Raw genomic sequence first — 15,416 nt, forward strand, 5'->3', positions numbered from 1 at the left:
TGTCTGCTCTGTAAGACAAGAGCTCTGATTCTGAAAGGTATGTGTGTTGGAAAACAATCTCTAGGTACCATGTTCCCAGTATGGAGAGCATTTGTTTGCTGACTGTGGCCAAGCTTCTGAAAGAACTTTACAATACAACTGTTCTGTCTGGCTGAATGCTTTGCAGTGTGAATAGGCTTGTTCAGAACTGCTCTGATCACTGCTGTGATGCAATCTATTGCCAAGGGGTAAAGACCTTGGCAGGGCACAGTAGACGTGCCTTCTACTCCTTGCTGTAGAGAGGAGAGGGGGGCTTGGAAAAGGCACTTAATTTAAACCCATCTGTAAGATAAGTACCTTCTCCAAAAAGTGTATTGACATCTCTTCATGGGAAGAGCTAGGTTAGTATTATTAAATAAGGCTTAAAGTCTTCAGCTCTTTCTTGTTTCCAGTTGCTTGAGCAGTAATACATTCATCTGGTGGGAAACTCACCTGTGGTTTTTTCCTGCATGAAACTTACATTAAGTTCTCCTAGGTGGATTCGTAAAACATTCCTCATAATCCCCCTTTATTTCAAGCCATTTTGCTGCTCTGAATAGCGCAGTACCTCATAAAGAATATTTCCTTTCATTCAAAAACCATTTGCGTTTTATTTGTGCCTCAGCGGAAGAACAATCCAAGCTGATTACAATCCACAGACACTGTACGTAATGAAAAATTAATTGCATCAATCTTTTTGCTGTAGTGGTCTTAACAACTCATTTTCAACCGGTCATTTCTCCACCTGCTCACCAATGCCCAAGCAGCTGAAGCAAGCGCATCTCTGACACTGACTGAATACCAATGAAGCTAAGGTCACCTAAGCGTCAAGTGAGTGGGAGAATAGCACCGAGCAAAAGATGTCAGCATTTTGGACCAGCAGCAATCACTATGTGATAGAAACCAAGTAAGTAACTGGAACACAAATCTTAGTGAATGCACATTGACACACACATGCATGCAAAAGAAAAGTTGCAAGGGGAGGGAAGGATGTGTCTAAATCAGAACAGCAAACAAAGGTTGTTCTGGCTCCCTTCATCAGAGCCTTCACTTGGCAAGCATTGACGGCGGTCATAAATCAAGATTTGCATGCTGGCTCCAGTGCTAGTGATTTGTTCTGCCAGGTAAAGCACTCCTGCAGAATACGTATTTATCATGACATGGTTTCTGCTTTCTACAATCAAAGCTGCTAAAATACAAAGGAAAAGTAACCATTAAAAATCAATACTTTATAAAGCAAGAAAAAATGGGGGGGAGGGGTGGGGAATGACACCTACTGCCTGCCTGCATCAGTAACCCTGCAAGGGAGTAATTTTCACCCCATGCCTGCTCTGAAAATGTTCTTCAGGTGCAGTTCAGCACAAGCTGTATCTAAAGGCATTTTATGTGCAGGGAAAGTTAAGAGTATTCCATGTTGAACTGTGAAAAATTACCAGAACTGGCAAAAGAGTATAATTGCTTGATATTGGTTGAAATGGCTTGAATCTTCCAAATATCTCTTATGACATGATCAGAGTCCTCAGATAGGTTTAGAGGATATCTGAATTTCAGACATCTTTTGGAGAGTTTAGTCATCATCCACATAGCTGCCTGAGGAAATTCTTGTGTTTATATTTTATCACAATTTCACATTGTTTTAGGATGAGAAAAGTCCCATATTTCTCCAGCCAGGTTTTCTTTTCTGCTTAGGTTTATGCACATTCTCCAAAGTAAACAAACCTGTGCTTTTGAAAGAGGATATTTTATCTAAAGGGGGTCCAACTTAACACATAGGAACTTTAAAAAAAAAAAAAAGAACACAACATTCTTGAAAATATGCTGTAGCTCCCTGTGTAGCAGAAGAATTTAAATTGAATTTCTTTTAATTGATTGTAATCATTACTTTTAATTTTCCTCTAGAAAGTGCTTGCTACAGTTCAATAATGGAGGGAGGAAACAGCTGGTCTGCACATTTGTGAGTGAGCAGCATTTAATAAGGTAATATGTTCATTTTCTAGGTGTCAAGAATTACAAATTTATGCCAGGTCACATTAATGCACATGTTTTCACATAGCACAGTGAAGAGCTCTGTAAGCACGCTGTTGTATTTAGGGTGCTTGTGAAACATCTACTCCTGCAGGAATGAGAGGGAGAGACTCTGTGTTACAGAGATGCAGCCTTTTATAACAGAAGTGGCAGGTCAAATCTAACCCACACCTCAGTATTCCCCCAAAAAAACCAAAACCAACGTGAAGCTGCTGATGATAAAAAATGTGGTTATATCTGGTGCACAAGCCCTAGGCTCCCATCCTTCTCCTACTACAAAGTGCCTTGTAGCGTTTCAGAATATGAATAAAAAATAATTTTCCTTCATCTGCCAAGGCAGCAGTATGATATTATGTTTGTAGTGTAGATAAAAAACAGATATCAAACTCTATTAAACTTTGGGCTAGACTTTTTTGCTTCTTCCCAAAACCAAATAGTAAATATTGACTGAAGTAGGTTTATCAATATTTATCTTGAGGGGAAAATAAATATTGCTGTTTGCAAAACTATAAAGCCAGTTTTATTAGGGAGAGAGATGACTCAAATGGTAAGTTTCCCAATAATAATCTCAGTGCCTTTCAGCAAACAGAGGACATGAAAAGGGAATGATCAGCTAGGGAACATCCAAAACTGACTCCCAGAGGCAACCAGGTCCTAAGGCCAGGCAGGTGCCCAAGAAATAGATCCTTCTGCTTTCAGTCACAGTGCCATTTTCAGACGTGGACCCTGAACTTCCCATTTAGAAGGTGATGATGCATTTGTGTATGTAGAGAGACAGGAACTGCATGGTTTGGGCACCTGCTGCACAGCCAGGACAGAGGAGATGCTTTGGGTGCAGTGTGTGATGCCACTCACCCCTAGCAGATGTTTACCTCTTATGGCGAACACAAGGAGAGATGGGCAAGGAGATGACGGGCTTATGAAGGAAAGGGAGGATAGGGAAGGCAGAATTTATGTGGGCAGTGAAAGACATTTACTTGTCAGCCCAGAAACATCAAAGAGGGACAAAGAGGCCTGAGACATGAATAGAAATACAGTCTGCACAGCTGTAACTGGACAGAAAGCAACTGTCCTCATGCAGCTAACGAGTTGTGAGACAGTGCTTCTGCCAGCTCAAGGAGGGAGGTGATATCCCGAGTACCAAGGGTACCCTGACCGCAGCAGTGAACAGAGCAGGTGTAGTGGTGGAGGGACACAGTCTGGAGCTCCCTGGCCTGGCACGCTAGAGACAGCAAGCAGGAGGTTCAGAAAACTGCATGAAGCCCCTCATTTCAGCTCTTGTGGTCCTTTTTGTTCTACATAACTTGCTCTTTATCTCTTTGCCCATGCACAAAGACTTAATATGTTGGTATGTGTAAGGGAAAGGTCTGAGTCAGCACCGAATTTGCTGACCCTTGGCTAGAGGAAGTAAGTTGCGGCACTGAACTAGGTGCAGATAGTGCTTTGTGCTTAATGAGATCAGGCCAGGATTTTGCTACCACGCTTTTTTTGAGACTTCACCCGAGAATAGAACAAGTTCCCCTCTTTCTTCCACCCTCTCACTGGAAAATCCCATTACCCTCAATGGTACAGACTGGCTTCTCCTTTCCCCCTACTCCTCCACCCCTTGCACAGGGACAGTTAAAAAAGGATTGTCTTGAGAACAATAAATGAGGAGTTCTGCCAAAATGATTTAATACTGACTGTATAAAGTGTCAATTATTAAATGTTCCATACCCAGTGATAAGGAAAGGGGGAGATGGATTACTGGTTTAGCGACACATTTCAAAATATGCTTAGCTGAGATGAATACCCAAATTGTCAGGTTAGAAATTACTTCATTAGGTAAGACAGGAGTATGTGGAAAGGTGCAAAACATAATCCTGCACTGGGAAGGAAGAGTTATTTACATAAGACAACTTTAACTAATAGTTTTAACCAGCTGATTCTAAACTGAGCCTTGAACTATTTCCTGTTGACCTTCAGGAAAGTTCTTGAGTATCGGGATGATTTGAGGGGCTCCAAAAGCGATGTTGTAACCTGCTTAGTTTCCAGCACAAAAAAAAAAAGCACTGACCCCTTGAGATATTACTCACTGAAGTACATGCATCTGGGAGAAGTGGTTATGAGAGAGCAATTATTTCCTTAAGAAATATTTTGTCTTTGGGAATTTTCTTGACTGTTTATATGAGCCTGCAAGATGAGATGGATTAATGGTGGGATCACTGCCAGCTTCTGCAGGGATAAAAAAAAATACATATATAAAAAAATCTTAGGATGACGACCACATGTTGGTTTTTGACATGCTGAGGTGGACTGGATAGCCAGTGTCCCTTGTTCTCTGTGTCATCATGAGAATGATGACAGTGGGATAAAAGCTTCTTAGTGCCTGAATGCTGAACAGACTGTTTGCATGCACACTTCTTAGTACTTTTGAGTGTGTGGCATAAGAGTGCTGGTATGAGTCACTTTTCCTTCCTGTAAGGTCTCTCAGTAACCTTTCCCACATTGTTGCTACAATACTGCGACATTACTTTCTACCTCTTATGCATGTGTTCGTGGGTGTGTGTGCCGTACAGGTGACATAAGAAGTCTGCTGCTGTAACTCAGCTCAGTGTTAGGTGCTACGATAGTACGCTGGCTGGAGACATCCTCCTGGCTCCACTGAAAGGAGAGACTTTGTGTCTTAAGAAATCTGGTCTTGTTCTCCTGCCTTCTTTCTGTAGCAGTTGTTAGGAAAGGCAGCTGGGGTGACCTTTTCTCCCTTTATGCTGTTGAATTACAGGCTTTTGGTTCCCTCATTGCCTCCAGAGTTCTAGCCCAATTTCCTCTCCTTGAGACCACACTGACTTTCCAAAGTGGTTCCATTTGTCAAACTCAGTATCCTAAGGTTTGGTCTAAGAAGGATATCCAGACCCAGGAACAATGCCTCAGAGATTTATGCTTCATTTCTAAAGAAGAAAAAGAAAGCAACATGATCCAGCTCTTTGTCCTTGTGCCATTGTTACTCTGCATAAAGAAGATTGAACTGGCAGGATCTGCATGTATTGCTACCAGAGAGAGGACACAAAGAATAGGTAGAAGAAAAAGCACATAGCAAAATGCGAATGAATATTATAGTAAAAGAGGTACCAACTGAAGGGGAGGAGCTTTTAAAACCAATGTTATACAGTTAAATGCAATACTAAAATTGCATATTGTACAGAAGAGTTGCCTTAAGGCTATGTTCTGCCATGGCAGCATTTATCTCCATGACTGAGCAGAGAGGAGGGACAACTGCCAAGAGGAATAGCCTCAAGTGAGTTATTCTGTCTTTCTGTGCTAGCAATGACAAGTGGCAGAAGGGAGATCCATCATCACTCTCCACATTGCTCTCCAGGATTGAAGCTGTTTTACGCAGCAGCTGGAGGGGATGGAAGATGCTTGGAAAGGTGATCATGCAAGATCCTAACAGCTTAAGGTTGTAAGGATTTTCTCCAAATGGAGGAACTTGTTGAGGTGCACAGCTAGAACTCCATGAAAGTCTAGAGTGCTCATTCTCTTACTCAGCCGCCAAATGTAGCACTGAAGAGTAAAACTACTAGTTTTCTATCTGTGAAAGTACTATTTGGCTTCAGCGCCATGAGTTGAATACCATAAAACTAAGGAAGGTTATTTCGGTGTCTGGTATTCCCAAAAAGCAATTCCAAAAGCCTTTTCTGGTCTAACTCTGGATGCCTCAAGGACCTTAGATGAATCTCTGGCAAGGGATATCTTGGAAATTGAAACAAATGAAAAATTTCTTCTTCTATAATCATACTTTCTTGTATCTTTTCCTCCTCTCTGTCATCTTCTAGGTAGACTCACTGCTTGTATTTTCAAGCTTTCTCATCAAATTGAATACTTAATTTCTGTAATGTAAAGGTCATTTGTTGTAATACCTTCACACTTATAGCTATGGTGTCATCTATGAGTTCTCAGCAATGTGCGCCAAGTCAATGCCAGGCTTAAGCTGTGTCAGGGGATAGCAAGAATCTAATAGAGAATGAAAAGATTTTTTTGTGATAGAATGGTGAGGATGGTGGTGGGAATATGGTGCAGAAAAAGCTCTGGGGAATTATTTAATGCCATGCTTGTAGATCGAGGGCTTTAATAAAATAAAAAGAGCAAAGAGAAGACTATGTGCGCTCTGATGATGGATGAATATGCCTGCTTCAGTACTTTTGGGATGGATTAAGCTGTTGAAAAAGCATTCAACATTGGCTGAAGAACTGTAATATATGTGAAATTCCACAGTTAATGCATCATTAAATAATTTGCTGCAACTGATTTATGGGTGCAATATACTACACTGTGTCAAACCATGTGGGATAATAAATGGTATCACAAAAATATACTGTTGAAACTTTTGTTCTAATCAGTCTTTTGAGTTTTACTAGAACATAGTTCTGCGGAATTGAATTGTCCTATTGATCCTGATAGAGTAATAGGTAAAAGCTTCATGCTACATATATTTTAAGGCTTTTTTAAGCCATGTGGGTTGTGATCCAGTGAATCAGGCACTGGACTGTGACTTGTGGGACCCACACTCTGGTCCTTTCTCTGTCATTGAAACTCTAAGCTGCCAAATTCTTCCAGGCTGAGCACTGTAATGCTCATTTTGAGATCTGTGCTCCCTCCCTCCATGGGCACAGTCCACAATCCTGTCACCTGCCTGCATTTGGGTGCATAGGAGCAGGGATGTCAAAAGGGGACATAAACCATCAACCTATGAATCCAACCTTCACAGGGCTTGGATGACTAACTGCTTCCAGGGGACATCTTCCCACTCCCCATATTCACTGTTTGGAAAAGAAATGCTTGTTCCCTCTCTTCCAAAAGGAATTCTTTTCTTCTGAAGTATATTCAGGGGGAAAAGCAACACACACACCCAACCCCACCCTGTTAGTGCTCCTATTCAGCGGTTTAATTCTTCACAGAAGAAGCAAATGCATGCAATTCAGCTCTGATCTTGCCCAAAATGTTATTCCCCTTGTCTTTCCACCCTCCACTTTCCAGGATGTGCCTAACCTCAGGGTTGCAGGATCTTACTAAGCAACATTCACAGTTACTCTTTACTGGAGGAACGTTCTCACTTGTAGAAAATAATGATTTACTGGGCCAGGTAAGCAGAAGGGTAGTTTGACCTTGGCAGAAGACTGGTGGTGGGACATTCAATTAAAGGAGGTCCTCTCTCCTAGTCCCTATAGGACTGTGTGTGTACTTTGCAAAGTCCCTTTTGGGACCAATGCAAAGAGCCCTGATACTGGCTGGTGAATTTAGATGCTACTGTAACACTAATGGGTGAGCTAATTGTAATTAATAATTTATGTGATTAATTTAACCCCTTTAAATTTTTGTACCGCACTGTTTTTCCATCTTTCTAAATTATTAAGCAGGTATTTTCTGCAGCTATATTTCAGCCTAGAGGAGATAATTGCTGAGACTCATTTGAATCTGTTGTTCATACTGTGTGATTAGTCATGCTGTAATTAAAATCTGTATTCTTTCACATTTTGTCAGAGTCCAGAGTGCCCTGATGGGCTCTGATTACCCCAAGAGACCTTACCAGGGTCCTCCACCCTGGCTGTCTGTTCATTGGCCAGGAGCTCCACTTAATCTCAAGCTCAGGCCTTTGGTCGTGGCCAGAGGAAAGTTGTAGGTGTACCTGTTCCAGTTCTGTTCCCAGACTGTTGCTCAGGTTTCCTGGGTTGACAGTGGACCTGACTTGTTACTTGGCCTGCTGGCGGCAGGACTGTTGATAGAAGCTGTCGGTGCCACCGCTCTGCCGCCTGGGCTGCCCCGCTCCCACGCTGCAGGGCCATGCCCAGCTGGCGAGGTCACTGCCCTGCTCCTGTTGCGGCCACCCTCGGCTCCCAGCTTGCCTTCCCTTGAGAAGTCACCCAACTCTCTCAGCACCCCGATACTGGAGTAATCCTGAGGGGAGGGCTTAATACAAAACATCAGAAAGAATCTGTCCTTACCTTGGTTAAAGTCAGCATTTTGAAAAGTGTTAAGAATGCTCAGAAGTCTCTTTTAGCAGTGGTTGGGGCATTTCAGAGAAGAAAGTAGTATGTAATTTGAATGAAACTTTGCATTTCTAAGTGCTTGATCGCAGCAATGTTTGTAAGCAGTGATTAGTGAGAACTCTTAAGTTTAATAAGTAGGAGGTGTCATTAATGTAAATACATGTCCTGGTTTCAGCTGGGATAGAGTTAGTTGTCTTCCTAGTAGCTGGTACAGTGCTATGTTCTTGAGTTAGGTATGAGAAGAATGTTGATAACACACTGATGTTTTTGGTTGTTGCTAAGTAGTGTTTAGTCTAAAGTCAAGGATTTTGCAGCTTCTGATGCCTAGACAGTGAGAAGGCTGGAGGGGTACAAGAAGTTGGGAGGGGACACAGCCAGGGCAGCTGACCCAAACCGTCCAATGGGGTATTCCATACTATGTGACATCATGCCCACTATATAAACTGGGGGGAGTGGAGGCAGGGGAATCACCAGTCGGGGACTAACTGGGCGTCGGTCAGCAGGTGGTGAGCAATTGCACCGCACATCATTTGTATATTCCAATCCTTTTATTATTACTATTGTCATTTTATTAGTGTTACCATTATCATTATTAGTTTCTTCTTTTCTGTTCTATTAAACTGTTCTTATCTCAACCTACAAGTTTTACTTCTTTTTCCGATTCTCTCCCCCATCCCACTGGGTGGGGGGGAAGTGAGTGAGTGGCTGTGTGGTGCTTAGTTGCTGGCTGGGGTTAAACCATGACAATACACTAGAAGGAAGAGCTTCAGTGAGAAGGAGAAGGATCTCTATCACCCAGGTAGGTTGTTAATACCAATCAAAACCAGACAGCTTTTGGAGGACCATAAAAATCACCTTCAAGGGTAATCATGTTTTGAGACAGAGATGTAACTCTTAACATCTGGGTGGTTTAAAAGCTTCTGTCTAGAGGTCAAGATTGAGTCCAACCATCAACCCAACACCACCATGCCCACTAAACCGTGTCCTGAAGTGCCTCATCTACGTGTTTTTTGAACACCTCCAGAGATGGTGACCACCACTTCCCTGGGCAGCCTGTTCCAATGCCTTTCAGTAAAGATTTTTGTTCTAATATCCAATCTAAACCTCCCCTGGCGCAACTTGAGGCCACTTCCTCTCCCTCCTTCCCTACCTAGATGAGGATAACCCATTCCACCAGTTCCTCCTCTCACATAGAGCCGTAAATCATCTATGAAGTTGCCATACTTCCGCAGCGCTGCCCTGCCACACCACACCCAGTAAGAAGTCTTACTGTCTAAGGGAAAGATTTCCAGACGCATCAAATTTGCACAGCACCCGCATCCCTTTGAGAGTTGATGGCAAGGGTGCTCATAAAAGCTGGTAGTCGACTGGGGAAGGGGAGGTGGACCCTAAAATGTTAGGTTTGGCCAGACTGACCGTGGCAGTACCCCTTTCAGAATATATGCTGTAGTGAAGCTGATGGGAACACTCGCCTGAATTACAATGGGACCAAGAAATACCAGGCACTCTAGTGAATCCTAGAGCACACAGGACTAGCAGCAATTTTTTTATAAAATGAGACCAATTCTCTGCCAGTGCAAATCAGCTTACTCTTGCTGAAATCCATGGCCTCAGTTGCAGTAATCAGTATAGCACTATCAACTTAGAGGGAAGTACATTACTTTACTATGTATTCCAACTGCGAATCTGTCCTAGAGTACATGCTAACTTCCCTAATTGACAGCAAATGTTTCCGAGATGAAACACTGACCTAAACACCACCATCGTCTCTTTAAAATCAGTTTTTACTGTATCAGATGCCTGGCAAAATACAGCTAATGCAAGATAAGGCAAGCTACTGCCAAGATGGAGAATCAGCTAAAGGCAGTCAGTTTTCTTTTAAGCCTTGAAAATACACTAACTCTGAGAAAACAGGCACTTGCAAAGGACCTTGGTGAATTATGGTTCATTGTCAGAAATGTTGCAGCTAATTAGCAGCCAGAGTTTCCAGAGAGAACTCTGACATGATGGAATGGCTGTTTGCAGAGTCTCAGCCCATAGGTGTTTTGATGCTGGCACGGTTATTGATGTGACTTCTAAATTAAATTAATTTAAAGGGGGAGCCACAGCACAGGGCTTCTAAATGAAATGGATGTTCAGTAGCTCGTGCCTTTTTGGCACTTGCTTACTGACCACTGCTTTTTCAATTACAGCATTTTCAGGAGGTGCAATTATGGTAGAAAGCAAGGTTTTATGGCCCTTCATCTGCTGTAAGTCACTTATTACTACTATGAGTATTCTATGGGTTGTGGTAAGAGTTGGAAACCTTCATCATTGCCTTTTTAAGAATAGAAGGACTTATGTTTCTGTCCCGAAGTATTTGCACTGGTTCGTCCACAGCCTTCTCCACATGTAGTGAGTTATCTCACTGACTCCAAAAAGCATGAGGAGGTTCATTGCTTATGTACAGTCATCTTCAGGATGTCTCCTGTTGGGTGTCAGTGAGTAAAGGTCACCCAAACAATTGCTGTAGCTCTCAGACTGGCTGCTCCTCAAGATTCTGCTTTTCTTTTAACTGCAGAATTTTGATGCACCTTCCAGAGAACAAGAGAATAAATTATGTAACTTGAGGTGAATCTTGGTGATGAAGCTATCCAGCATGGAAAGAATTACCTGCCACCATCTGAAAATCACTTGTTTGAGGTAAAAGCATTTAAGTGATGAATTAAATATCACCGTTCTAGTTGCATGAATGAGCAAATAAAAAAGGATGGTATTGCCACATAGCTTGGTAAATCTTCCAATCTTCCCAGTGTACAGTCATGTCATCTCCACAAAGAACTCTTTGTTTGCTTTCAGTTTCTAATTCCTATTTCACCTTTGGAAGAGTTATGTGCAGACATGGAAGCCTTCCTCCAGTAAACACTCCTTCAGTATTATCCATACTGGATGTGATTCAGACTAATGAAGCAAAAGGTCATCAGCTTCTCATATGTGGGCAGAATGAGCAGAATTGCTCCTTTCTCCTGGTACCTAATCAGAGGTGCTTTTGAAGAAACAATTTTGTATTATTTCATGTTTCAGACAATTCTTCTTCATCCAGGTCAATCTGTGCCAAAGGAGGAAATTGGGAATTAATTATTGCCACCTGTGTTCCTTTGAAGCTTGTTTCTGCAAATATTGTTAAAACCTGGATTCCATCTCTGTAATTTAAATGAACAATTGGCACTTTACTGACCCTATTTTCTTGTAGCTATTTCAGGAATTAGAATGGTTAGCAAAGGCCTTGCTGGCAGTAACACCTGATAGTGCACGGCAGAATGATTACTGTGTTCATTTTCTGTCTGTTCTCAAACAGTAACTGTGTTTAAAGGGGAAAGAAGCTTCTTTGAATGTATTCAGGTTGTCCTGCTTGGCTTAATGGCTCATGCACAGGCCTGGGACTCAGAAAACCTGAGTTCATACGTTTGCCATTGGTGCTGCTCTGTGCCTCTACTTTGCCAGGTACTGTGGTCATTAATGTTTTCTCTTGTGCAGCACTGTGAGACCTCCTATAGCACCAGAAATACTCTGTCTGGAAGAAAGCAGCTAGCTCTAATCCATATCTGGCCCACGGTAAACCTCCCGCAATTGTTTCAGATGGTCAACAGACAGATGGTACTAGAGCCTGAGGCCTGGCTCCCAGAATGGGAACGGGAGCGTGGCTCCTTGGGCCTAGGTACAGCACGGGCTACCAGCACATACATGCCTAGAGGTAGTCCACGCTGGCTTGGAGCTGCAAGGCCAAAATCTGCCTGCCATTGGGTGCAACGCCATCCTAGCAGACTGCTGTATGCACGCTGAGCTTGCTGTGGTTGTGTACGTGTTTGGGATTCTGCCCTCCAGGTCTGACTGACTGTAAGGGTGGTGGGAATGGGGACTTCCTCTGCTGTACTGCAGTGAAGGAACAAATTGCAGAGTGGCTAAAAACACAATAAGCCACACATTCAGTCCTGTAGCCAGACAATCTGTGCCTTTCCAGGACCTTGTAGGAGATGTTAAATCAATGGCTGCTCATGTCTTTGCCTGCCATGTTGAGCACAGGGCTGCTTTCTCTTCCTCGTTGCATGGAACTACATGTGCATAGTAGGCTTTTTGTCAAAAAGAATAAAATTAAAGGTGTCATAGCAATGATTTGATCATGGTGCGGGGGAACTGCTGATTGAACACCTTTGAAGTGTCTTAGAGGAGCTGAAATAAGGGTCTGAAACCCTAACAGGGGCTATATTCTTGCATACTCGTAACTGAGGGCTGCACAAATTTTCTGTGGCACACAGCCCCAGGACTCTCTTGGCATCCCTTTGCATGCCATAGGGCCCGTGGGTGAACAGGGGTGTGCCGTGAGCCGTTCTCCCAGCACGGCTAACTGCACCGTCACAGCATGGGAAGTGCCTTGCTTTATACAGGCATCGCCTCTGCCCTGCAAAGCTGCAAGCTGTATCATGTGAGTCTTGCCCACTGGCAGCCTGGAAGAGATTGGGAACCAAGCCTGCCTCCCAGACTAGCTCTTCCTCTTGTGATTGCTCTCACCAGCTCCCGTGTGCTATATGGGAAGCTGAAACAGGCTCTCAGACTTGCTCAGACTCTTAATTTCTGGCCCGAGATTTCTCTGTTCTGCGTTTAATCAACTTAGTGGGAGATAAACTTGTGGAAAGCAGCTTCCAGAGCACTCTTCCAACAGTGTGCGAGTTCCCCCTGCATTTGAACACGCGTAACAAACAAAATGCATACATGTAATCACAAGTTTTGTTTTGGATACTTCTCCCTTGAAAGAGGACAACTATTGCTTTATGGAACTATCTCCCACTGAAGGAAGTAAAATTTAGCCACTCACCCACCTCATAAATATTAATTTGCACTTAAGTCTTTTTTTTGGTGCTGGTAATTTGAAATTGTGCTACAAATGTCTGGCCTATCAAAGCCCGCATATTAATTATAAGTAAATGTGACTCCTCATCTTTATAGGGAAATAATAGTTTAATCTCAGGACTGTCACTTTTCATTGGAATGATGAAGCCTGACAGCAGTGTCAAACAGCTTATCACAGCTGATACTTCAAAGGCTCTCAGGCTTGGTTAACTGGCAAAACAATAAAATAAGGAGACCATCAGCGGCCTAGTGAGCGATTCCGTTTGTATTTTTCCCATTCATAAGTGTCCAGGCTATTTTATTGAAGAATTACTAATTTGTGGCAGAATATAATTCAGTGGTTTATTGAGAGCCCTGTTTTTGGAAGATAATTAAAGGCAGATTGAATTTTTTTTATTATTTTATTACTGTGCACATAAATGCAGTTTTTCAGAAATGCACTCAGAACTGGGGTGAGATTTCTGGGAGAATTTGCTTTCTACTAATGATATTAACAGGGAGATCAGCAAAGGTCCTCAGCACACTCTAAGTGACATTTTGGGAACCATGGATAAATGCAATGGACTCTTGAAAATGTGGTCCAAAATAGGGAGGATTTGGGGTTTCTTTACTCATGGTGGCTTTCTTTGCAAATCCAGCCAAGTGTGTCACAGTTAGAGCTGCAGGAACTTGCCTTCTGCCAAACCTGGTGTCAGGCTTTGGCTGTGGAGATGTTCTTGAAAATTTGGCACTATGGTTTTGGTTGAAGCTGCCTTTCCAAGCCCCCTGGGAATACGTCTACAAAATACACTACAGACAGCTGAGAGTCACGCTGTCACTTGCTCGAAACTGATAATAGTGTTATCTACGAACAATGTTAACATGGCCCCAGTGGGCTTCTGCTGACTAGCTTGTGTGCTCTCCCTCTCATTGAGGCTTATTAGCTCAATACAATGCTGTCAGCTTTGAGCCCACATCTGTTGGCAAAATATTGTGTGTAGCCATCAATTGTCTAAGCAACAGCATTCTCAGACCTCTGAACCCAGCTGGTTTCCCCAGACGCTCATCTCCAGCATCAGACCTTTTGTTTTCTCTTCCCTGGAGGTAGAACCTGTCGTGGTTTAAGCCCAGCTGGTAACAAAGCACCACGAAGCCGCTCACTCACTCCTCCCTACTGGCCCCGGTGGGATGAGGAGAAAATATAAAGAAAAGCTAGTGGGCTGACACAAGGACAGGGAGGGATCACTCACCAGTTATGGTCACGAGCAAAAGACAGGTTCGACTTGGGGAAGAAACAAAATCAATTTAATTTACTACCAATCAAATCAAAACAAAGATATTAAGAAGTAAAACCAAACCTTAGAACACCTTCCCCCACCCCTCCCTCTTTCCCGGCTCAACTCCACTCCCAGTTCTCTCCACCTCCTCCCCCCAGCAGCACAGGGGGACAGGGAATGGGGGTTGGGGTCAGTTCATCACACCTTGTCTCTGCCGCTCCTTCCACCCCAGGGGCAGGACTCCTCACTCTTCCCCTGCTCCACCGTGGGGTCCGTCCCATGGGAGACAGTCCTTCACATGAACTTCTCCAATGTGAGTCCTTCCTATGGGCTGCAGTTCTTTATGAACTGCTCTGGCATGGGTCCTTTCCACGGGCCAATCTTCAGTCACAGACTGCTCCAGCGCAGGCTTTCCCATGGAGTCACGGCCATCTTTGGGGCATCACCTGCTCCAGCGTGGGCTCCTCCCCGGGCTGCAGGTGGGCATCTGCTCCCCTGCTCCCCTCCATGGGCTGGGGGAACACAGCCTGCCATCTCACCACGGGCTGCAGGGGCATCCCCTCCTCCCCCTCCTTCTTCACTGACCTCAGTGTCTGCAGTGGGGTTCCTCTCACATTCCAATCCCCCTACTCACTACCTGTTCCCCTTCTTAAATCTGTTCTCCCAGAGGCACTGCCACCGTCACTGTTTGGGTCAGCCTGGGCCAGAGGCAGGTCCAACTTGGAGCCGGGGAAGCTTCTGGCAGCTTCTCACAGGAGCCACCCCTGCGGCCCCTCCCCTGTTACCAAAACCCCACCACACAAACACAAAACAGAACCTTACATTGTAGACCAGGATTTGGCTACCAGAGGGAAAACAGTTCTGTTGTGACTGTTTCTTAGTACTTGCTGGGGTTCTCATGTGTGGAAACCCACGCCTGATTTTCTTAAAAACAAAGAATTTTTGTTTTTTGAAGCTTGGACTGAAAAGATTTTTAAAAAGCTAGCTGGCATGGTTAGTTTCTTCTAATCTGACACTTCCTCAAGGCAAAATTCAGTAGGCTTTCCTCCTTTGTGTAGGACTGAGGTACTATTGGGAAAAACTAAACAACTTCTGGTTCTTGCTAGGACCTAAAAGCCTCCCTGAGCCAAACTAAATCCATATTTCTGTATGTCCCTGATCTTGGATCCACCTCGCATTTGAACTGTGCAAGCACAAATCGCAT

General features: G+C 43.6%; 1 long non-coding RNA gene across 1 annotated transcript in view; it reads right to left on the reverse strand.

Moving 5' to 3' along the window:
- LOC138685102 (uncharacterized) overlaps positions 1 to 15,416 on the reverse strand; it is a 466,921-nt gene that overhangs the window by 21,901 nt on the left and 429,604 nt on the right. Inside the window, exon 2 of the long non-coding RNA XR_011324338.1 lies at positions 14,501 to 14,724. This is a non-coding gene — a long non-coding RNA (uncharacterized lncRNA). The remainder of the gene's footprint in view (positions 1 to 14,500; positions 14,725 to 15,416) is intronic.

The sequence above is a fragment of the Haliaeetus albicilla genome, chromosome 1, assembly GCF_947461875.1.
Source record: "Haliaeetus albicilla chromosome 1, bHalAlb1.1, whole genome shotgun sequence".
NCBI classification, from domain to species: Eukaryota; Metazoa; Chordata; class Aves; order Accipitriformes; family Accipitridae; genus Haliaeetus; species Haliaeetus albicilla.